We start from the raw sequence: 24506 nt of genomic DNA on the forward strand, positions 1-24506 counted from the left end.
GTAAGAAATTTCCCTGCATAATAGAGCATCTCCCGCAGGGACGAAGAGCTGTCCCTCCGATTGACTGTTTCCCCTCGGAGGGATTAGGCTCCTTGCTACGTCCAGCAGCAGGTGCATCCTGCTAAACGTGAGTTTGGTGTCTCGGAGATTACAGTGCACGTGAAGGGCGGGTGATGGCAGGTGGTTTCTGCAAGAGAAGGCATTTTCCAGTGTGCGTGAAGGTGTTTGGGAGGCGGCCTGGGACCCCAGGGGCAGCAGCAGCCCCTGGTGCGGAGCAGGCTTGCTCTGCAAATTCTCTCACCAGTTCAGAGGGTTTGTATTTAAAATCATCATCCAAAACTGAAATATTTCCACTTAGCTGGAAGAGAAGAGCCTTTTACATACTTCAGGCATTTTCTTTTCAAAAGCTGCTTATATCAAAGCATGACTTGGCTCTTGCATTGGTGAGTCTTTTTTTTTTTTTTTTTCATTAAATTTTTTTATTTTATAGCCTCCTACCTGTGTTGGCCAGAGTTTGCAGAGGGGCAGAGGGCAGCGTGCTGGGGGCCGGCTGCAGCCCTGTGCCTCCCACTGAATTTGCCCCTCTCTTTTTAAATACCAGGCTGGCAACCAGCTCCGTGCGAGTGGCAGAAAATGATTTTCCAGAAGTGAATTATTGCAGGGATGGTGGCCAGTAGCCTCTGTCCGAAGCCTCTCTTTTGGAGCATGTGAAGATTTATGGATAGATTTAGTAAGTGCTGAAACGCGACGTTGAGTGGCGGTCCAGCTGACTTCGCTGCTCGTGTAAGCGTCTGCATTTAAGATCTTTTTTAGCAGCTGAAACATGTTCCTGGGGGAGCTTGAAGTGGTCAAAATGTTGGGCTCTTTTTATATTTTTTTTTTTTTTTGAAGCTTCCTAAAGTCTCACATACTGAAAAGGACACATGAAATTAGAGTGTTCGCATTCTCTTTATCATGTTATTTTTTCAACATGTATTAGAAGGAAGAGACTGTTTAGTTCCCTTTTCTCTTCTCCCTTGTGGCTGAATCCTTCACAGCGAAGAATTGCACTTTCTTTTCTATTTCTCCCCATTTGACATATGCCTTTGATAATTTCCATCCATTCCTGGTAAATACAGAATTTTCTTTTCAGAAAGCATTTGAATGCTCTTTTACAATAAAATCGAAGTTTCATCTTTCTGCAATTAAATTGTGTGAAGTCAGAAGGAATCAGATAGGAATAACGAACCTGGCATATTATTTCCTCTTTTCTTCTTTGTAGGTATTTAAAAAAACAAAACAACCCCCCAAACAAAGTAGCCCTGGTAAGGAAGCCGTAGTGTCTGATGCAGCAAGGGATAAAGACTTTAATCTGTAATATAAATGAAGGAGACATTTTTATCTCTGTCAACACAGAGAGGTCGCTCTGAGGCCCCGGGATTGGAGTTGCTGTGCGTGGTATAGATCTCAAAATTGCAGTGTGATTCCTCACTTTTTAATAAGCAGAAAATTGCACAAGAACTTTGACAAATTAGCATCACTAGCCAGTGACCTACCTAGGGGCGAAAAAGGAGGAGAAACCCAGGAGAGTAGGATGATTAATTGGATAAAACATTATATCGTGAAAAAAACGATGTGGAGTCCTGTTTAAAGCATGTCTCAACTGGTAGCGTCCACACTTTTTATTGTGCTCAGTACTGCTGTAATCCATCAAAAGGCATCTAATGGTCTGCTCTTCCGTTCTAGGTGTGTCCTAGTAGCTATTTTCCGTCTTTGTTAACATAAATATTAGCTATGAGGAAGCAAACGTGGTTTAAATTTCTCTTCATTCCAGACAGAGTATATAATTAGCTTAAGTTTATCCTTTCCTAAGGGAGAAATACTGCAGTTGGTCTTTTGTTGCCCTTCCTCATTACCCGGCGTTTGGCCAGACCAGGGTGTTGTGGCCCAACAGCAATGGGATGTTTTCACGTGGGATATTCTGCGTATTCAGAGACGGCTAGAAATAATACCAGACGTTCGCCTGATTGTGACTAGAGGAACAGGCGGGTGCGCTGTTTTAAAACATCCCTGTTTATGACTATGAGCTTCCCATTTCTCCACACTCTCTCCCCAGAAAAACCCAACCAACCAACCAACGAAAAAAATGATCCCATTTCTCCACTCTCTCTCCCAAGACAAGCCCAACCCACCAACCAAAAATAAAAAAAAAGTTTATTTGTTTTTTAACATGGCAAGCTAGCCGCGGTGTGCTGCTGGGTCAGTACATGGGTAAATTCCTTCCCATGCAGCGCAGTCACTGACTCTGTCCTGACTTTGGGTGACTTTTAAGATACATGTTTTGGGTTTCATCGCATCTTTTTTCCCTTACCTAGCCCTTTGCTTGTTCTTCTAGCCTGAAAAATTGAGATTATTAGCTAGAGTTTCAGTGCTCTGTTGTGTCTGCCTGTGTAAGGCGTAAATTACATCAGGATTGGGCTCTGAGTTACCGTTAGATCCTCTTAGGCATGTGATTTGAACGCTTTTGATTGCATGTGAAAACATGCAAAAAAAAATCTTGAACTTGTAGAAAAAGATGAGCTTCCTGCAATTCAAATAATAGTGGGTACTTATTGTATCATATCTGTTCCCAGTTTTCTTCAAAGAACTGTTTCTCCTTGCTGGTTTTTGTTGTTTTGGTGACATAATGGCATAGTTGGGAGCTGCAATTTGCAGCATTTACTTTCGGAGCAAACTATACCAAGATGTTTTGGATGTTTAGCTGTACTGTTTCAGGGCAGCTTTGACAGCAAGTCGACAATTCCAGTATCCGCTGCGATGCCGGCGGGAGGCTGGGTAGGAGCCCGGGACCGAAAGGGAGAGCAGAGGGGAGGGGTGGCTCAGCACCGTGCGAAACCGTGGAGCGCTTTACAGCCTACGCTTATTCTCCCAGGGGATACGGAGCGCTACATGTTGTTCTGCTTCACCAAAAAATAAATAAGCTGTGCTGTAAAACATGAAGATTAGTTTAAAAATGATTTGACAAATTAGAAAATTGATTTAAAAATAGGGGAAAATTTTGACACACAAAAAAAAAGTTGATTGTTTTCAATTCCTCATCAAAAGCATGAAACAAAATAAGTGCTGGCACACAGCCAGCTCTGTAATAGTTATTTTCTTTTTCAGTCCTCTTTGGCACTCCAGCTTTAGCCCAAGTTGGCTTTGCCTTTCAGTAGAGAATGTTAAACATATTCTTGGGCCTTCATTCAACAGTTTGTTTAATGTGCTCTTTCTTTCTTCAATTTAATTTTATTTTTTCCCTGTTTGGTCCAGGGACAGACTTTTCTAGGCTATCCTGATGTTCTCTTTGTTGTCTCAATATCCTGAAGTACATAGTACGAGGGAAGTGCTGTGTCCCAGGGATGTGTGGATTCGCTTTCCCAAAAGCAGCAGTGCCCGGCCCCGGGAAAAGCCGTGTGTGGGCATGGAAGAAAGCTGGATCCCTCCACCCCTGTTCTCTTCCTACAGGCAAACTTAGCTTCCTAGCCAAAACGTTTCCGTGCGCAGCATCCCCGCCTGCCTTCACCGTTACCAACATATAACCCTGGGAGCGTTTAGCTGCTTGTTGTCCACCAGCCGCAAACTGCGGTGGATTTCCTCCTCCCCCTTTATTGCCACATATCTCTGTATCAAATCACGTATTTTAATCCTTAAATTAATATATTTAATGATTAAATAAATTAGTATGACCCATTTTCCCTCTTTGAGCATCCCGAGGTGCACGAGTGGGCTCTAGGTAACACTGGATAAAGCCACACACGTGCAAATGAAACACTTGGCTGTGTACATTAAAAACATTATCTGATTCTGTAAACCCAGGACACTGAGGTCTGGTATCAGAACTGGAATGAAGTAAAGCAAAGTGAAACTCCAGTTTCCAGCGGAGAATTGAGAGGCATCTCATTCTGCAGCTTTATGCAGCTTGGAACATGTCTTTATTTTTTTTTTAGCTGAATTCAGCCCTGAGGGTGAATTGCCTGGCAGCCAAATTAACATGGTGGTCTCTAAAGGCTCGGAATGGATTTCAGATCCTCTTTGAACGATCTGTGCGGTAATATTTATCAGGAGCATAATAGTCATGACGGTTTTGGTATGAAAAAAGAACGCAACTTCAGTAGAAGAATATTTCAAAAATATGTCTTCTGGATTTAAATAGTATTTTCTGTAGGAACAGTAGTTAATATCTGACAAAACTTTGTCAAATAACACAGTAGTTCTTTTACTGGGTGCTGCTCATAGCATCGTACCTTGTGGCTGAATGTCATAGAGGAGGATTAGAGATCGTCCTTCCCTGTGCACCCGTCCTGAGCAGGGCAGGGAGCAAGGGTGGTTCTTGGAAACTCTTGCTCTGGGCTTGTCTTTGGCCGATGTGTTGCCTGAAGATCTGCTGTTTAATTCTGTTTTACTGGTTGACTATTGGTATAAGGCCAACAGCAACCCCGACTTCAGGCTGTGGGGTTGAGCACGGGCGGTTCTGAATCTGCTGTTTTCAGAAGTTTGCTGCAATTAAACTCCAAAGCGTTTAATGAGGTATGGGCACATAGTGTTGTCTGATATTTTAGATAATAGTCAAGATGCTGAAATGCTGCAGGAGGAATTAAGGGAAAGGGCAGGTTATTCTTGTTGAGGGCAGAGTGGTTGGTGAGGGGACGGGGCCGCGTCCCCATGGGGGTGGGTGCCAGTCCTCGCGTCCTCCTGTGGCCCTGCCCGGCGTCGGGCTGTGACTTGGGTCAAATACCTGGGAAAACGTGACATGTTAAAGGTATCTGCAAAAATAACATAACGTGGTTCTCTGTCTCCTAGGAATTTGTGAGGATAAATCTGTTAAAGATGATGAGGTGCTTATGGATGCTACACAAATGGGGCCGAATAAAGCTCTTCAGATAGTGAGGGGGCGGAAGGTGACTTTTTCAGGTAGCTGAGATTTGCATGTAGGAAGTTTTTACCCACACGACGAGTTCAGAATTGCTGCCCATCTCACCTGCCTGAATTGTTCCTGTGTGAGGCAAGTGAAGCAGAAGAAAACAGCTTCTTCGACTCTCCCTGTTTCTCTGTCTCAGGGTGAAGTAAAGCTCTGAATACGCCGACTGCCTCGTGCAGCCGCCCATTCCTCCACCAGCCGTCTCGGCAGCGCAGAGGAGCCAGTCTTTCTCCGTGAGAAATCTGAGTGTTAATAACTTCTGGCAAGTGTTGTGCTGAAGCAGACAATTCTGTAACGCCAGCCAGGCGCGTTGAGGAGTTACACTGGACAGTGCAAGGAAAACACTTCATTCATGTTTGAATTCCTCGCCTTTTCGCAGCCTCCCGGGGCAGACGGGTTTCACGCGGCTGCTTTCCCCTGGAAATGCTCCTGGTGATGGTCTGGTACGTGGCGGTGGCTGCTTATTTCTGTGAGAATACCACCTGGGTTGTGATTATTTTTTTTTTCCCTTTTTTTTTTTTTTTTTAAGGTGAATGAAGGCGGTAAAGATAAACAGCTTTAATCACGCCTCATGACGGGCTGTCTGATCCCCTAATGTCATGAGGTGGATGTCAAGTATAGGCTAGGTGTATTTCAGTTGGGCATATTGAACGTGTTTGTTTGCTAAATTTAAGTCTACTTAGTTAATTTTTTTATTAGTTACATTTGAAATGAGACCTCCCCTCCCAGTATTTCTAACTACTGTTTTTTCTCCACAACATTTTAAAGCTGTCTTGCAAATGGATGTTAGGAATCGCATTGACTGGAAGAAAAAAGTGAGTTATGATAAAGGAAAAATGTTGACTGTGTTTTCAGTACTGCTTTATTTGAAAGTCACTGGGGAATGGAAGAGCAAGGTACGCTAAAAATTCCAGCATTTCCTTGTGATATTTTTCAGTTTAGAAAAAAAATGGGTGTTTTATAACTAAGTCTCATTTGAAATTACTGGCGCTTGCCTGATCCCCGGCAGGATTTCTCGAGTATGGCTGCCTGTGCCACGTAAGCATCTTTCTTCCCCGGCAGACATGAGATATGTGAGAAGTTACTGTCTGTGCCATGAGACTATTATTAACTATATTGCTTGAATCTGGGAAGACCTTTTCCTGTTCTTTAGGGATGCTGTCTTGGAGCCCTACCCTATTTATTCACCTCTTAAGTCTAAGCTGCTCTGGGGTATGTGTGGGCTCTGGGATAACAAGCTGCTGTATCCCAGTTAATCCACAGTACCTGGCCATGGGTAAATACAAGGTAATTCAAGGCTGCTTAGTTCAGGATTATGAAAATATTTGTAATCGTAAATATGTATTTAAGATCAATATAGTTTTTCTAGGCCAACTAGCTCCAAGGGTTTATGGAACTCTTTTAGATCTCTGTAGTGTTGTATAAGTGGGATATAAACTCACAATCAAGTGTCTTTTAGTCTTTATGTTCCAATGCAAGAGGTATTTTTGTAATAGGTATTCTTGAAAATTGTTGAAAGTAGTAGAATAGTTCTATTTTTAAAATATAATGTATTCCATCCAAGAAGAGATGAACATAGTGCTGTTCAATGCTGTGTAAATATTTGTGTGTAAATAGAGTAGTCCTTTTAAACAAGTAACTCCGAAGAGAGTAGATTTTCTTTGTGCAAAGGTTGTGTATGTAGTAATTTTCACCTACCAGTTTAGCAGTGCGTTCACACTGTAATTTTATTTGCACACCACTGTATCGTACAAGACGACAATGGCAGAGGGAGCAGTCGGCATTTCTCACTACATGAAAACAACAATTTCAACACTCAAAGGGATCTTGCTAGTGACACTTGCCCTGTCTTCCCTTTCTCTTTCTAATGGATCCGTGATTGATATTATTGTCCAGTTTGCAGAAGGACAGTGCCTGGCAATTCATGCTTCACTAAGGGGTTTCTAATAAAGTTAGAAAAACCGTAAAGTGAGATCAAATTTCACTAAGGCAATTAATATCCTTTCAAAGCTAAATTATTTTTCTTAAATAACAGGATGTCTAGATGCACTGTGCTCTAAAGCAGATGCTCTTCAGAGGTCTAGAATGAAATAGCATTTGTGTTTAAAATGTTACTTAATTTTTATTTCCTTCTTTTTATTTAGAACAAAAGTGACACATTGCTGGATTATTTCCAGATTACTGCATTATTCTTATGAGGTCGTAGGGTGCTTTGTATTTCTCCTGGGAGTTCTGAATAACCATTTTTAATGATGTAAACTAGAAATAATTTTTCCTCAAAGGCTCTAGAAGTAAATCTGTGCAACAGGGGCACTTTTTGAGAGCAGTTTCCCCATGGCCAAGCACGGTAATACAAATGATTGATGCCTGGGCTGAGTTGCTTGGCTTTTTTAATTCTCCCCCTCCCGATAGATTGGATATTCGGAAAAATGTCTTCACTGAAAGGGTTGTCGAGCATTGGAACAGGCTGCCCAGGGAAGTGGTTGGGTCACCATCCCTGCGGGTGTTTGGAAGAGGTGTAGTCGTGGTGCTGAGGGACGTGGTTTGGGGGTGGACTTGGCAGTGTTGGGTTACCGTTGGACTCGATCTTAACGGTCTCTTCCAACCTAAATGATTCTATAAGTTCCTTTTGCTCTCACCTGACGTCGTACAAGGTGGTAGCAAAACAGCTGTTGAGGATCTAGTGCGAGATATTTTGTCAGCATATGGTGGTAGTCTTAATTGGGATATGCTTTGAATATCCATAGTTTTTCCTCCTGCCGCTGCCCAGTACAGCTGGTCGGGTTGGCTGCCAGGCAGTCACCCAGCGTGGCCTGAGAGGGGCACGGCGGAGCGTGTCCCAAACGCCAAATCCAATTGCCAGGATGTTTGTTCTATTCTAAACCGAGCTTATTTATATATATATATATATATATATATATATATATATATATATATATATATATATCAGTATTGAAGAACAACTGTTAATACTGGAAATGAGGTCTGTAACAGAAGCTTTGAAACAATTCACGTCCTGAAAATAATGCGTGAGCCTAAGCTGGTTGGCAGATCGGAGCCCAGCAGTGTCTGGGCATAGGAGGTGCTGGCTTTGGTGGGCGGCTGCGAAGCCGAGCTCAGAGCCGGCAGGACACCGCGTGGGCATGCAGGGCTCCTCTGCTGGTTGCAAATGAAGTCCCAGGATATTGCTGTGGTATTTCTTCTCAAATCCTGGTGCTCCGTATCATAATGCATCTGTTTGAGGGTATGGAAACAATGTACATGAATATCCAAACAAATCAACTGCTTGGAGAACATTTAAATAAGCAAAGAAGAGTATCTGAACTGAGACATGACTGGAAGTTGGTAAGGAGGGGACAAAGGGTTATTGAGAGCTTAATGATGGGACACATGAAGATTTCAATAAAGCCCTAAATTATTTTTTTTTTGTTTTGCTATTATTCAAAGACCCTACTTTTGGACCAGTAATGAGCTTGGTTTTAGTTAACTGGAGCCAGCTATCGTTTTGCGCGCTCAGCAGTTAGCCTGTCTCTGAGGGACAGGAGCATGGACGTGTGGTTGGTTCTTCTCACGCAGCCTGAGTGGAGCAAACGGCTCCAGTACCGCTCTTCTGCCACTGGCATCAAAGTTGCTTCGTCTCCTTGCGAGATTTAAGTGCTGCCTTCAGATACACACGCATGACTTCTTGCTGAAGTTCCTGCTCCTGCAGTTCCTGGTGAGTAGAAATCCATACAGATCTGTTACCCTCAGTGGGGTGACGTAATTAACATGAGCTCGTATCTGGCCCTTAAGGGATTCTTAAAATTTCAAACTAATTTGAGTATAACTTTCAAGCCAATGACAGATAAAATTAAATTCCTGCTTTAGGGAGTGCAGTGGCTATTTTTGTTCATCGTATTCCTATATTCCTGTAATCCAGTTGTGCACGAGTAAGCACATCAGAATGAACCCCACAATACTGATGGTTTCTGGAAAGGGATGCTCTAAGTTGGCTAAGAGAAAATACTGAATTAAGTAGTCTTCTAAATACATTGCATCTCAGAATAAAATTAATAGAGTGGCAGATGCAATTGTTACACTGAGGCTAAGACCTGAGATTTGCAGATGGAATAGAAATTATTTTTATGTGGAAGAACAGCATGAGTCTATGAAATGCTTCTGTTAAAACCCTCGCTGAAGTCACCAGAATTGGTTTTCCTTTGTATGGGACTGCTTTGTTATCTTGCACTGACTTTTTTCACCAAAAAGAACCTAAATCTTGTCTCAAGCATGATGTTCAGAAAAGCTTTCTAACTTGTAAAGGCAAGCCCGTGAAAGACTCATATTTTTGTATATTATTTTAAAGACGGGGATAAATAATATTTTATAAAAAGGCATGTGTAACAGGCTACAGATGATGTTTGGGATGGAGGGTTTTGACCTGCCTGTATAATAAGATATCTGTCTCTAATTAACTAAATCAAGCTTGCGACTGGCCATTAAGACTCTAGAAGCATTTTAATACCTACTGGAATTGCCGTTTTGTTGGTCATATATTCTGTGATGCCTCGGGACCGTTGCTGGTTTGCTCCCATTAACGCACCATTTTTCCATTCTGCCTCTTCTTTAACCTTATTTAGAAACATCAAATTTATAACGCGGGCGCCTGGCAAGATGGTGTGTGGTGTTTGGAACCGCTCCTGGTTCTACTGGAAATCTCAGCTGCCTGGCAAAGGGGCTGTTGTAAAAACAGCCAAGAGATTAACCAGAATTAATTTACCTGCAAGGTTTGAGGTGAAGAAGAAATTTTTCTCCAGATCAGAGTCAAGAACTGTTTTGGGGTTTCTTTTTGTTTTCTATGTTGGACCTGCTGCCCTTCTGGGATCATCCTGGGCATTCGGCCTGGCTGGATGGCCGTGCCCAGAGAGTTGTGATTAATGGGGTGAAATCCTCTTGGCGGCTGGTCACCAGTGGCGTCCCTCAGGGCTCAGTTTTGGGGCCGGTTTTGTTTAATATCGTTATCAATGATCTGGATGAAGGCATTGAGTGCACCCTCAGTAAGTTTGCAGATGACACCAAACTAGGTGGGAGTGTTGATCTGCTTGAGGGTAGGAAGGCTCTACAGAGGGACGTGGACAGGCTGGATCGATGGGCCAAGGCCAACTGTATGAGGTTTAATAAGGCCAAGTGTTGGGTCCTGCATTTCGGTCACAACAACCCCAAGCAACGCTACAGGCTTGGGGCAGAGTGGCTGGAAAGCTGCCCAGCAGAAAAGGACCTGGGGGTGCTGGTGGTCGGCCAGCTTAACATGAGCCAGCAGTGTGCCCAGGTGGCCAAGAAGGCCAACAGCATTCTGGCTTGTATCAGGAATAGTGTGGCCAGCAGGAGCAGGGAAGTGATGGTGCCTCTGTACTGGGCGCTGGTGAGGCCTCACCTCGAGTGCTGTGTCCAGTTCTGGGCCCCGCTGTTCAAGAGGGACGTTGAGGTGCTGGAGCGTGTCCAGAGGAGAGCGACCAGGCTGGTGAGGGGTCTGGAGACCAGGGCATCTGAGGAGAGGCTGAGGGAGCTGGGCATGTCCAGCTTGGAGAAGAGGAGGCTGAGGGGAGACCTCATTGCCCTCTACAACTCCCTGGAAGGAGGGTGGAGAGAGGTGGGGGTTGGCCTCTTCTCCCAGGGGAATAATGACAGGACCAGAGGAAATGGTCTGAAGTTGTGGCAGCGGAGGTTTAGAGTAGATATTAGGAAGAATTACTTTACTGAAAGAGTGGTGAGGCACTGAACAGCCTGCCCAGGGAGGGGGTTGAGTCACCAGCCCTAGAGGTATTTAAGAAATGACTAGATGTGGCACCTCAGGGCACGCTCTAGTGGCAGAGATTGTAGGGGGTTTTTTTTGTGTGTGTGTATGGTTGGACTCGATGATCTCGAATGTCCTTTCCAACCACGAAGATTCTATGATTCTTTGATTTTCATCCAACTTCTGCTGATGTCTGTTGTTTTCTTCATGGAACCTCTTCTGGTTCCGCCCTGGGTTCTTGGTACTGATTTGCAAAAGTCATCGAGTTGGGAAGCAGGGGGATGTAGTGGCTGTTCTGGGACGATGCGACTGAATGTCGCAGCTTTGTAGGGGCCGGGCTCAGGCTGTTGCAGTTCTGTCTTCCTGCGATTTCCGCTACATGTCAAAGTCGCAGCTGACAGATACGTTATTTTAAAAGCCTGGCGCTCTCCTGTCCCCTCGCCATGAAATGTTGCTATTCAGGGTACTTTATGTGGTGGTGTAATTATATCAAAGAGTAGAAATTTGACAGCAGGAACAGCATCTGTGAATTTTTATTTCTCTGGTGACAGGAATGTTGGGAAGGCTGGACAGCAGCATGGTAATTATCATATACATTTAATAAAAGTAGTTGTATGCTAAGTGTCAACTGAATATTAAAATCGTATTATTAAACATGGATCTGTGTGTGGCTGCTAACTGCATTTGATCGATTCATGTAAACATGATGCAGAGCTCAATTGTATTAAATTTAAGGTAATTTAACAATTAATCTTCACTTAATTAAGACTATGATTGTGGCAACCTATCGTTTAGTGAATGCTGTAGGCTCTTTGAAGCAGTCAAGCTGAATGCTCATGATTAATTTATTCATTTATTTATTTAATTTATTTTATTTTTACTGGTTTTTGAGAGGATATGTTTAAGGGAAGCCCCTATAAGGTAAAAGCTGGAGAAATCATTTAAAGTGCGTGCATAGCTGAACTTTTGCCCTGAGCACCTGATCTGGCTTTGAAAGCGTTGCGCTGCATTACAAGTACGTATGTATCTTTAGTTTCACTCTTTGAAACTTATTTTTCATGGAGACTGTGTGACAAACAAGCCCATTCTTACCGCTTAGAGAATAATTACGGAGCTACAGAGGTGAAGAAGGCTTTACTAATCCCACCTCTGGTCCTTCAGCCTAATGGATTTTTGACATGACTATTGGAAGACCGCTGGCTTTTTCTCAATTGAATCTTCCCTTTTCTGAAGTGCTACAGAGAGCACTGAAAGTGCAAGTTGCTTTTTTTTTTTTGTGGTGGGAAACTTAAGGCTGAAACTCTACAAGAGGAATTTAGTGAACATTAAAGAAGCCGTCATTTAAATTATGGAGAAAAGGCAATAAATCACTGTGCTTGGTACTCATTCTGAACTTCATCTCATTTAGAGACCTTTTTCCGTGTTGACAGAATTAAAATATTAATTTGGTTTTCAATGAATCTTTCAGCTGCACTTTATATTTCTGCCTGAGGTTTTTATAGATTTTGTCACTTTAAAAAATGTATTACTAGGGGCAGGGTTTTAATTATCTGATTTCCTTTTCCATTTAAACTTCCAGACTGAATTTCATCTAAAGATCATATCTGCCATGTATTTGATTATTGGATGTAGATCAGTCATCTGAAGATATCTGTATCGTCTGTCGCATATGTTGGAGAATGAAGTTCAGAAATTGGTGTCTGCTGCTACTGATGTTGAGTTATCCCATTTGGGTGCAGTACAGCTGGGGCAAGCGAATCCACCTTGGATGTAGCACTGCACCTCCAAGGTGGCCATGGAGCTGGGATGGGAAAGGAGAGGGGCCTGAGGCCCAGAGACTAGCAAAACTTAAAAAAAATAATTAAATAGGGTCAAATATTTCTATCGACCCCCCATGGCAGGGGGATGGGGGTTGGAACTACATGATCTTTAAGGTCTTTTCTAACCCAAATGTTCTGCAATTCTATGATTCTGTGATCTTACATCTCCAAAAATAAAAGCACATGCAAAAGTCGTAGCATGTTGTGATAATGTCTGGGTGGTCTTAGGCAAGGAAGCAGGATTATCCTTCTCAAAGACCTTGCCCAAGCAGTCCCCCAGGCGAGGCACTGGGTATATATTTCCGTGTAAAACTGTACAATTTCTACATTGCCAGCACACTCAAAAAAGTAACGAAGGAACCTCTTTGGTATGGTTTTGCTGTGCAGAGCGTGGGCGATCCTTTGGTCTTGTACAGCCATGAGTAGTCTCTTGCTTTGTAGAAACTGGACATCTCTTCAGCTGGTGCTGCTGCTTCTGGTTTTCCCAATAATTAAATTATTCCTTAAACATTTATCATGATGTAAATTGCTAAGGAAATCGGGTTCATCTCCATTGCAGACAAATGCAATGTCCCCACAAAGGAAATGCACCTGCAGCATGCTACGGAAACGATTGCAAAGTGACGGTTGATTAATTGTCTTCAAGTTCTAGGCTTGTTTACGCTGTATTAATTGCCTGCGAGGCTTTTTGTTCCAGCATATATAGAAAGCATATATAGAAAATGAAATATTGCCTGTTGCGTGTGACTGAACAGTTGGTGGTGCTTTTATGGCTGCTGCGTCTGGTGTCGGGGGCAGGAACAGGTCATGGAAATGGGGGGAAAGAAGAGCGATGTAGGACAATGAGACCGGTTTTAGCTTAATAAGATAGACTGGCTGTAAAGATGTCAGTCACCACCAGGCTGCTCTGCTCTGGAGGACCGTGCGTGTTCTGGGTGCGCATCCAGGGTCTGGGATACAGACTTGCCTTTTGTGTCCCTGACACTTAATTCCAGACATAACGAGAGCTTCTTAATTAGGCCTGTTCCGCAGGAACACTTACTCTCCACTTACGTAATGAATTTTCTGTAAGTAAAAGTGTAGTACAAGAATTGTGACGCATGATGGGCGTGTTTAGATAACCCTCCTATTATTTTAGGAAGTGCAGTACTTCAAAGAAAACTTATTCCAAGGTGTCCCTTAAACTTTCCTTTTGTATTACCCTCTGGATTGCTCTCCTATCTCCTTCCTTTGATATGTTAATTCAGTCATTTTCCCTATCAGGGCTCATTGCTCCTGTTTTTTTCCTTTTTTTTTTTTTTTTAAATGTAATTTAATTTTGTGGAGAGTTAATGCTTATCAGTCTTGTTTTACTATTTGAGAATTTCTGTGACCAGAAATTTCTTTGAAATGAAAGTCTACGTACTTTCGTGACTGACTTCCTTTGTGTTTACTAGTACATTATGTAACTATTTTTTAACAGTTTTTCCTTGTTATTCTGTATTCTTCTAAAACCAGCAGCACTGATTTTACGTGGTTTTAGTTAGGGCTGCTTGGGTCTTATAATGCTTTAGCAAAATTAAGAAACATATATATCAAAGCTTCTGACCTGGAAGGTTTTGTCAGGCTCTTTTCTAGGCACATACTGGTTAAGTTTGAAACTTTAACCAAGATTAGTCAAATTTACCCCCAGTTCTGGAAAACTTTTGCTGAAAACAAACACTTGTTGGAATTGAAGCATGGTCAAAATGAAGCCTCTGGCATTTGGTGCTTCTGTCTCTCGGCCAAAAGCATCACCTGTGTCAGACTTCACCAAAACTTGTACAGTGTATGAGACCTGACTTGTTTTTCACCAGCTATGCAGCAAATGATAATGAATGAATTTACAGCTCATTATTTAAGCCCTTTGAGCAATAGCTTTACATATCTATCTACCATTGTCTCAAAAATGAGGTGTCCAGCTGTGCCACCCACGCACAGCCCGGATGATGCTGATTCTGCAGGGCTGGGGTTGCCTCATACTGAATTGTAAAAATCTAATTCTTTATCCCTTTCTTACTCAGCATAAAGCTGATAAAACAGTTTTATCGTTTGTGCTTCAAATTTAGCAAAAGCCGTATGGTTTAGTAGGAGGTTAATTTTATTTACTGTAGACTTCAGCCAGCTCCTTTGGGTTTTTTTTTCTTCCCCCCTCACGGTACTGCAGAAACATGCTGGCAGTACAGCTGAAAATATCACTGCTCGATTCCTTCCCAGCAGACGGTGGTGCCCTTATAATTCCAGCGGTGCCGATGCACTAACACAGCAGAGCTTCGGCGACCAGAGAAGAGGGGAGGAGGGACAGCCCAGATTTCGAAGTTCATTGACATGTGGCCCTTCATGTCACTGCGATGATGTGGGTGAGATGCTGCTGTTAGGAGGCTCGGAGGGTTCCTGTAGTCACGGTGGTGTGGCATTAAGGTAGCAGGTTTTAAATCAGCCGTGGTGGATGCCAGTAGCCGCCTGTCTGTCAGCATGGAGTCACCTCCCTTGCTTCTCTGCGGGCCTGCTTTCACCGTATTGGTGGGGTTTGCCGCCTTCTATAAAACTGATGTATTTAACAATATTTTTCAGCTTGTTAAGTGTGCTGTGTCTTTGCCTCTGGGCACTTGAATAGCAATTAAGAGTATCAGTGTGTAATGAGGTACTGTATATAGGTTGAAAGAGAAAGTCCTTCTTTTCCTCTCATGTGTCTAGCGAACATCAAATGAAATTCAAACCTCTTGGGTTACTGATTTTTTTTTCCATCCTTGCGGTTTGGGTTGGTGTGAGGGAATCTTGATGTCTGGGGAATATCACTCGTGCTGATGGGATTGAGTGTCTGTGGTCCGTTGGTGCTGAAATTCTCCGCTGAATATCTCTGTGCGATGGGTTCCACGTCAGAAGGCAGAGTTGAACAAGTCCTGAACTTTGGGGATACCTTGACCTTGCTGAACCACATCTTTCTGGGCTGGAGCTAAATCCAAGAGCCGGCTGTACTCAAAGGCATGGGAAGTTTGCCTCTGGAGATGGATTTCAAGTCTTGTCTCTGCTCGATTTTCCCCGACTCCTCTGTGAGCTACCCTGTACGACTGCGTGGTTGCTCTGACAGGCAAGACAGAGATTTTGTAATTAGGAGCCTTCCATCATATGGTGTCCCTGCTGCGTTTCATCGCCAGCTGTCTTCCCGGGGCTGAGGAAGCTTTGCTTTTACCATGCTTCACACAGCATTAAACTGTGTAGAAAAGGCTAAATATTGTAGGCCAGATGCTGCTTTCCCTCTGCCTTTTATCAGCCTAGAGAGTAATTTCACTCCTGGGATGGCACTTTGCTCATGTTAACTGGTGCGTGACTGCAAGAGGCTCCTGTTCCTCTTCAGTCCTCCGGGTCCTCTGGCAGAGAGGTCTGCTTGCAAAGGATTATTTCTTTAGCGGGCTGATTGCATGGGACCACCCTTTCTTTTCCATTTTGGGGGTGTTTTGGTGGTTTTCCTTCTAGCTGCAGCCACAAAGGCAGGAAAAGTGTAGTGGGGGGATTTTTTTGTTTGTTTGTTTTGCCTTTTTTTTTTTTTAAAGGAATCCTTAAAACAGGAATGCCAATGAGACCTTTTATCACCAACATGTATTTTGGCTGGAGCTAACCTCTCCAGATATCTGTCTAATAAAACTGAAGTTTTCTGCAGTATCCACAACACCAAGAGGCATTCTTTGAGGATGAACTCCTCCTACCCGCTTTCCTTCTCCACTTCTATTTGGAGATGCTCCTTACCCGGCTTTTATCCTGCGAGGGAGGAATTTTCTGAGCCTGAAATGAAGAAGCAGCCCCTGAGGGGACTTTAACACAGAGAGGTTACAACTCAGACAATAATTTGGGTCAATTTAAATGACATGTGGGTGTGGGTTTAAATAAATAGCTTTAACCTTTAGCTTACTGATGGAACTGAAAATAGATACAGGGTTGGGCACATTGGAAGAAATGTGTACCATTGCTGCCAGCATTACTTTGAATAAATAGATCGCTCTTCAGGGCTGTCAAGCCAGCACCATCGCCAGTAAGAGGAAATAAGATATATTTTTTTTTTTCCTTTTTTTAACCAGCAGCCAAGTCTAAAAGAAGCTCTTACCTTTTTCATGATGGCTTTGCATTCACAAGCCTGTACTTTGCAATTTGCTTCTATCAACTGAACTTTTAATAATATCCGTAGATCTTCGTGGTTAGGCAATTGTAATTGTGCAGTTACGCCGGTATGCAGACTCTACCTAACCAGTTCCGTCCTAAAGGCAAGAATTAGAGCATGTGTTGATCATTACTGGATATGTTATTACCTTGTTTCAGCTAGGAACTCTGTGAGCTGTTTTTTTTTTCCTATTCTTTGTGGCTCGGGAACTAGAGGAGAGATTATGAAATTGTTTGCTGTGTTTACAGGCCAAAAAGCGGTGGATGTGCTCTAGCTGCGTAATAGTCCTCTCCTGTCTGAGCTTTATCACTGACTGCTGTTGCCCAGATAGTAGATGTGGAGTAGGTATAAGCTGCTGCAGCTTGTGTCTACAGGAGGAGAGTAGAAAGAAAGAAGAACCGGCAGAACTCTTATGCTAGCATACAAACATGTATCCAGGGAAGGAACATGAAGTTCTTTGTTATTTTAAGCTCCTGACAGTATGAAAATCTTGTCCAGAGTATTGTAATGAGAAGTAGCTATGTGGCAGCTAATCAAACTTCTCCGCAAGGAGTTGATTTAAAGTAGAAATTTCCAGTTTGTTGGTGGGAGTGGAAGAGAAAGTTGTTCCTTTTCTGAGAGGAGTGGAAAATCTGTTTAAAAATCAAAAGAAAAGAACCAGAAAACAGACATAATGGAAACATCTTGTTAAGGTTTCGAAGTGTAGCTGAAACCAAGTTGGAGAGTCCTTGTGGAGCTGTGTTTGCCCTTGCCCTGCAGCTCCAGGCCCCAGTCACCCAGTTGATGGAGGGCTCAAGCAGAGATCGGAAGCCCTGGGAGCCCGTGTCCTACCAGAGACAGCCTAGAAAATCACAGCTCTTTGGTTGCTATACCAGGGCTGCTGGGCTCTGCCTCCGTGGCGCTGAGTTAGGAGCTGTGAGGACTGCGGCACAAGATGGGTCTTCAGGCATGCTGCTTTGGAAGAGGGAAGTTGTGACCTGCACGCCCTAAGATGCCTCTGATTCCTGGGGCTTCTTGTCTTCCTTGCCATGTCGCTTGGAGAGAGCGCTCAGAGCTGCAGAAAACAGCCTGATGAGTAGCTTGGTGACGGCGAACTTCTTGAGGAAAGAAAAAGCCAGAGTTGGGTGTCAAAGGCTTGAGGACACGTGGTTTCTGGTTTATCTTCTCTGCGTACCCGGTGCTGCTTGGAGACTGAAGGAGACTGAAGGTCTGCCTGTGAGGAAGGAAGCTGCAGGCTTGGCCTGGTTTATGCTGATGGGTTGATAATTTTGGCACTAATTAGCGGTGCTGTAAATGTTCATTGCATCCTACAGCACTAACCTAGTCAAGTGTCCTCACTCTTCAAAGCTGGAGTTGCATTTTCTTTGCAAAGACAAAGTGTTAAACAGCAGCGTATGTTGCCCACCCTCAGTAAGGATGAAGCTCAGCAGCGCGGGAATTGCCTAGATAAATAAGATGCTGATAAAGAACTACCGACTTAAGATCTTGTAAAGGCAGTGAGATTTCTTGGAGGAGTACAAAGCTATTTTCAGCTGGTGATTTGCTCCTGTGGCATAAATGTACGCATGATAAAATATGCAGATAATGCTTCATAGTAACCGTTTTCTGATAGATAATAATGGCAAAGAAAAATGGAGTCGTAAGTTTGGTGTGGGCTACAGTTTGTTTATTACAGTTTCCTTCTGGAGGTTGTTACTACTGGCGCTGTACCTGTTGAGTAGCAGAGATGTAGTTACAAAGCATGCCAAGGACAAATAAATGCATTTTCACCTCTAACACATGCATAGATCCCTCCCCCCGCTACAAACAGCCTCGTGTTCTGTAAAACGGACCGCAGCCTCGACCCTGGGTAACTGCGTCATCCCATGGCAGTATGAAGCTCTGTGGGAAGATGTTTTGGCATACATTTCCATAATGAAATACCTTAAATTTGCCTATGCAAAACAGATTGGAAGTGATTCACTACTCTGAGCAAATTTTGTAAGGAACTTCTTACAAGAACAGCAGATTGGTCACAAGCTTGTGATTTCATATTTTGTGGGTGTGGGAGGAGCTGTTGAGCTGCTGAGGCCGGGGGACAAATTGCGACAAGGTGCCACCAAGGACAAATGGTCAAGAGCTGAAGTCCAAAGGGTTGGACGTCATCTCACAGCAGCAAGACCATTCAACGTACAATGGTAAGGACTGAAAGGGAGATGCTGGAGAGAGGTTGAGAAATTCTTCCTTTTCGGGTTATCTGCCAACTCTCTGGTTAATCAAGATCAGGAAGAAAATAGTCCAGATGGTTTAGTTGTTCTACGAGTGTTTGCAAGGGTTTCTCAGACCCTTCCCTGAAGCATCTGGTTTTGCTCCTGCCTATTCAGGTTTCTGGCCTGACCAGAGCATGTGTCTGCTATGGCAGATTCCAAATTCTAAATATCATGTAACATAATCCATAAAGACACAGCGATATCCCCGGCAAGGTGTTTATCTTCCATGCCCTGGGCCTTTTTTGTGACTTTACGTTCATCCCTTGGAGGCTTCTACACTGCTTATCAGTGGAAGGACTCAAGGATCTATGTGGCTAACGAATGCCAGCCGCAGCGAGTGCTGAAGGCCGCTCGGCGTGTTATCTTCATCTGCAATACCGTATTAACAGTGCTTATGGCCGGTGTTCTCTTTCCTTGATAACAGCAGTATTAAGCGTGTCCCTACGTCCGTGTGCATGCGTGCCTACATGTGTATACGTGCAGGGAACAGTCTGCCACCATTGTGTATATATAGGAACCTGTACGTGTGCCTGGGTCTGGGGAGATGGAGGGCAGTTTGTCTGATACATAACATGGGCAGGGGTGAACTTTCAGTTATCTGCGGAGAATATAAATGCGTGCGTCTGTCTGCGTGGCTGTAATGAGTTAGCACAAATGCCAGAAAGATGAATATTGCAGCGCGCACCTGGGGAGGAGTGCGGCACCCTGCAGCTTCAAAGGCTGTCCCGGCTCAACCGCCCGATGAGCAGAAATCAGCGGCCGCCTTGCCCTCCAACACCAAGCCCTTGGGGTGGGATGGGAAGGGTGAGTCTGGGGGCAGAGATGCTGGTTATTCATGTAACAATTTGTATTAAGTAGGCACTTTCTTGTTCGTTCCTTTTGATCCTTTTAGACACCCTAATTATGGATACAGTCTTAACAAGGATGATAAAGGGCCTCAGGGGTTATAAACTAGGAGGAGAGGTTACGAAAATTATGTTAATATTCATTAGAATAGAAGAGATTAAAGAGGGGTCATGACCAAGGTGTACAAAACCCAAAAGGTATTGAAGAAAAAAACAATGCCGCCAGAATGTTCCAGAGAGCAACTGTGAAGACGGGGTAGGTGGAGGGCAGGTGGCATTTTGATTGGAATTGTTTGTGGGACATTTTTACAAGGGTCTTGCTCTTAGTGAGGAAAATAACATGCTGATCGGTGGGGTTTAGGAAGACAGCTTAGGACACGGATGTGTGGATGAGCAGAAGTGTGGGGCATGTCATACAGCTTCTTTTTGAAGTGTCTGAGCAGGCTGGCGTTGGGCAGAGGGTAATGAGTTTAAAAAAGGGTTTGAGCTTTTGAGCTTGTTTGGAACATAAGCTGGGATGCAAAATATTGGGAGAGGGGAAAACTCCACACTTTCATATTGAAGATACCTTTGTGCAAACTTGTTCATTAAAGTAGTGCCGTAAAGCTGAGGTTTTGGGGGTTCTACTGTACAAAGACTAGGTAATTTTGGGGGAGTAGCACAGCAAAGAAACGAGGACTCTTATTAGTTCTTTCCCCTGTGTGTACCCGTTTCCCACTGCCAGGACCACACCAGCCCCTGTGAGCTCCTCCAGGTGAGGGGCCCGGCTCTGCGTCCTTCGGCTGTAGCCCTTTACAGGGGGGAATTCAAGATTCTCGATGCCTGTTGGGTACCGTGCTTTGCGCGACGTATCTGGCTACATCAAGGGTAGGGCAGGGGTAGATTGGCCACTGAAATCCAAGGATGATCTAGAAGATATTTAGTTCTGCCAGTTTATGATCCGTTTCTTTAATACATTGCTTGAAGAATATGTAAAAATGGGGCATATTCACACCTTTTACCCAGTCGTATTGCACTAATGCATCTACGTATTTTTTTACATCTGCATAGTCTGCTTCTTAAATTTCTTTTATTAAATGATCTCTATGTGTTTCCCCAGAATTCCATTCGAGATTTAAAGCCAAAGCTTTGCTAATCAATGCAACTTAAAGCATTTCAATCAGTTTAGCTGAACATGAAATAAATCGCTAGTTCTTGGCCCTGTTAAGTGACTACAGTCCAAGAAGAGAAAGCAGTTATTTTTAGACTGTTTTTGTTGAATTTGAAAATCTTTTGTGAAGTAGATGGCAGTGATGATTTGAGAAAAGGCATTTAACTAAGACTAAGGAAGCTGGCAAGCTTCTACCAAACTCATACTGCTTCTTGAGATTCAGCCTAGAGTTTGCGAAGGCTGGTGTAGCTGCAGAGTTTAATCTTTAGCAACGTGTGTGGGTAGGTTGTAGACGACATGGGCTCTAAGAGACCTCCATCCTATCGTCTGGTTATTCACACAGTGAGTAATCGCCTGGAAATGTGGATATTTGCTGCGTCCCTTCTAATCACTGCGTATGGAGAGGAGGGGTAAGGAGTGAAAAACTCAGAGGGTTTTTGTCCAGCCCTTCCCCCTGTGCTGTTCACTCCAGCTGTGCATCGCTTGGTGGGAAGGCAGATGTTGGCATAGCAGGGTACGTCTTCTGTGCTGGAGCAGTACACGCGGGAGGCATATTGTGGCTTCCAGAGCTCCTCTGCATCCAAAACTTGTAGCCAAGCCCCTTCTGAAGCCAGTGCCTCTAAACCTAGTATCAGTCTTCCTAAAAAAATGTCATGAGGAACTAGCATGGCTACACCAGGAGCTTTTCACTGATGTAAAATGGTACAAACCTGGCAAGCAAAAGACGTACGGCTAAGAAGGACACCAGTTGTGCAGCCACGTAGGCTAAAACCAGAAGGACCAAGAGGTGAAGTCAGTTACAGCTATAAAGGGTTATGAATTACAAAACCACTGGCCGTAAGAGGAAGGCAAAAGTCCGTCAGTAAGAAAGGGAAGCAAATAAATGGACTAGACATAGAAGACAAAAATACCAAATGCCATTATTTTGCACTGCTCTTCACAGAAAGGTTAATAATTGTGTCAGATCTGTAACAGTGTTCTCTGTAACAAGAGGTTATGAGCAAAGGCAAGAGCAAGATAAGGAGTATTTAGATAAGCGTGATATATTTGGGTCAGCATGGCCTTCTGAAATGTACCCACCGAATTATTTACGACGACTCTCAGAAGCTCACGGAGGATAGGGCAATTGTCAGTAGGTCCAGAGGAAGGCAAACATAGTACCTGTCAGCACAGAGGACGGTACAAGGGAAACGGAGGTTTGTAAATACCCAGAAAGATACAGAGCAAATTATTGAATTTGCGCAAATCTGTGAGCAGCAAATAATATCTAGCATGCTTTATTAAGCCCAAACTAATCTAATTTCCTTCTCGGACTGGGTGACTAATCCAAAAGAGAGGAAAGCAGAAGCACTTAGTCTTCACCAGGAGTCCGATGCTCACTTAAGAGCCATGTTCCCGTATTTGAGAGAAAGGTGAGCTCAAACTTGTAGCTTTCCAGCTTTTTGACTAGTGAATCGGTAGATGTTTTTAGCAGGGGTGCACACTCCCAGGTAGTAAGGAATTCACTGGCCAGTAACTACGAATGGCTACAGACCTGACTTTAACAAAATCTTTAAGAGGAGTTTATTAATATTTAACTGAAATGTCCTTGGACAAATTGGCCATGGAGTTTGAGAAGGATCCGCCTTAATGATTTTCAGTAGTTGCTTGGATGATCGACCAGAAAGTACATTTCCCAAGTGTGGATGAGCACCAGTCATTAAAAAGAAAAACCAATTGCACACATGCAAAATACGGAATTTTGCTGTTCGGGGACCATTGCTTCTTGGTGGCTCAGGGGATGTCACTGTGGCCCCCCCAAACCGATGGGCAGCCAACAGAAGCTGCTGTGACACGGTGTTCATGGAGGATTCAAGCAATCCTAGAGGGAAGCAACAAAACCAGCACTAGCAGTACTGGTGTTAGTTTGTGATCCACGGTAGTCACAAAGTGTGGCAACTTTACTGAAGAAGGGAGGTGACCTGGGGCAGCTGGAGGGAACCGTACTGAGACGTGTGGGACTTGCAGAGCAGCTGCTTAAAGCAGAGTTATGACCTGCTCAAAGGTGTCCAGACGGGTAGAGAGTTGCTGTGATAACTGAACCAAAATTTCAAAATCTGTATGCACAAATGCATGATGTGGAGGGATTTACGCACTCGTAAATCCAGTTACGGTCCCGACTTAGGAAGACACTGATGCAGCTGCACAACTTTCTCTGTGAGGAGTTTTAAGCAGGTGCTAAAAGCTCTCCCCTGAATGAATTGCTTTTCAGAATCGAGACCCAATCAGACGTATGCTTGTGTTAGAAAAAGATATATGCAGTAGCATAAATTCTTTGAAGGGGGAGGGGAATATGCATTTAAGATATTTTTAAATATCTGTTTTTATAAATGCTTCCTCTTAATGGAAATTGCTGTGTACAGCAGTATACTCTTCTGCTTTGCTCTCTCTCCACCAGCCCTCTCCCCAGTGTATTTGCTATGAAAGAGTTTTGCCTCGGGCAATAGCCTGTACTGCAGTGGAGTATCACATACAGAAAGCTTATCCAGCATCATACGAAAATGTAATAGGTGGGCGGAGGATGGGAATCTAGAGGTAAGCCTTTAAAAAGTTGTCTTAAAGATAATGCTTTTTAAATATTCCTCAGGCTTTTGCATAACGACTGCAGAGTAGGCATTCTAGCATCTTATGTGAGCACTGGATTTATGCTCTGTAATAAATGTATCCATAGGGTGCTGCATTGTTGTAATGGTAGTGAATGATAGTAAAATTAGGAGAATTAATAATGACCCAGCTGGAATAATTTAGCACTGTGATAACTAAACTCTAACCTAATACTCAGTGTCTTCACAGAGCTATTTACAAAGCACATCGAATGCCAGAGTCTGAGGGGAATCTTCTACAGAAAACAAAGTGAAACCCTGATCATAAACAAATGCCATAGTGTATCATTAAGAGGATTAAGTGGCTTGAAATTGATGTCTAAGGCATTTTGGTTGATTGTTGCTAAAAATACTACATGCTTGACAATTATCTTCTGTCTGCCGTCCTCTCTCCTGCTGGTTGTCACGCGGTATTATCCTTGGGTACCGGCACTGCCTCGTCCCAGGTCTTTGTCTGGGAGGTTTCCTGCTTCATGCCAGACCCGATCAGGATTTTGCAGTCTGATGCGTTGGCACCGGTCGGTGCCAAACCATTAATACCTTAATAATAGTGAGGGAGAGGCCGGGTTCAGCAAACGCTGGGCCGAAACCAAAACAGCACAAGACTTCGGGATTTTGTTAAAATCATTTTTTTCCATAGTGGTTTGTTTGTTTTAAACAGAAGACTTGGGTTTTAGTTTGAAACATTCTTTTTTCTAAGAAATATATCTTACATTATACTTAATAAAGTTTTCAAAACCTTTGAAATTTCAGTGAAGCATTACACAAATGAGTTTTGTATTGACTTTGACTCGTAATGGCTTTCTGAATAATTAATATTTCTGAGACTTTGACTTTTGGTCTAATTATATATATATATTTTTTAAGTAACAAATTGTTACAGGTAGAAGAGTGTCCTCCTCTGCCCTGCTTAG

The 24506-nt window shown here is 43.4% G+C and overlaps 1 protein-coding gene across 15 annotated transcripts in view; it reads left to right on the plus strand.

Moving 5' to 3' along the window:
* Positions 1 to 24506, plus strand: part of SGCD (sarcoglycan delta) — a 354229-nt gene that overhangs the window by 97600 nt on the left and 232123 nt on the right. The window contains exon 1 of one of the 15 annotated variants that reach the window (XM_074604502.1): positions 5000 to 5382. The exons of 13 other annotated variants lie outside the window; for them this stretch is intronic. The gene's annotated coding sequence lies outside the window, so the exon portion shown is untranslated. Of the gene's footprint in view, positions 1 to 4999; positions 5383 to 23460; positions 23525 to 24506 lie in introns of those variants that run through there. One more of the 15 variants, XM_074604507.1, reaches the window with a different exon arrangement.

This window comes from Larus michahellis, chromosome 11 (assembly GCF_964199755.1).
Source record: "Larus michahellis chromosome 11, bLarMic1.1, whole genome shotgun sequence".
NCBI lineage: Eukaryota > Metazoa > Chordata > Aves > Charadriiformes > Laridae > Larus > Larus michahellis.